Below are 827 nucleotides of genomic sequence, written 5' to 3' on the forward strand. Positions count from 1 at the left end.
CTAGTCAGAAAGACGTTGTTGATATCTACAATGTTAATTCCGGATAGTCAAACTTAGCGTTTAAATGTTAAAAGGGCTTGCCATACGAGTTCTGCATTTTGGCCAGCGGACGTGACGTACTGCGAGTTAGGCTGCGCTCATTGGCTGCGCAGTGTAGACTCGTCCGTAGAAGGAAACGATCTCGCATTACAGCTAAAATATATACTAACTTACTTCACAATTCAGTTATACTCTTAAATCCATGTCACTTTTTCCAAGGTGCCATTTATTTGAAGCATGTGCTGTCTCTTGTCTGCTGTTCATTCATTTGCTGCTGTTTAAAGGTCCCCAGACTGAAGTTGCATGATAGAAGATAGGAAGTAAGATCATTTGGCCTTCAAAATAAACTTGTAAAATGTGTCTCTATTTCTGCGTAAACTTGATTTCAACAGAGAACTTAATGACACATATAATCTCTTCTGGTTCCAACGGCTATATAATGCTTACACTCAACCTTAGGGTAGTTCTTTGGCTATACCATTTTATCAAATGAAAAATATTCTAAATATATTTTGCATCATGTTATACCAATTTTCTCAAAAGATCCATGTTTGGCATGTTTTATTAATGTCAAGATTTACGCTAGAATTCTGAATAATGTTCATTAGGATTGGAATGAAAATGCTTAGCTGCACAACATTAGTAGCCTATACTGTATGAGAACACCAGAATTAGATTTATGTATCAAATATAGGGATATGTGTCATGGAAGGTGAAAAGGTAGGAAGAAAAGGGAAATTCCACTGAAACAGTGCAAAAGAAGTCATTATCAAAGAATATTGTCTAAC

This window comes from Morone saxatilis, unplaced genomic scaffold (assembly GCF_004916995.1).
Source record: "Morone saxatilis isolate NCDOM2014 unplaced genomic scaffold, NCSU_SB_2.0 Contig8, whole genome shotgun sequence".
Taxonomy (NCBI): Eukaryota; Metazoa; Chordata; class Actinopteri; family Moronidae; genus Morone; species Morone saxatilis.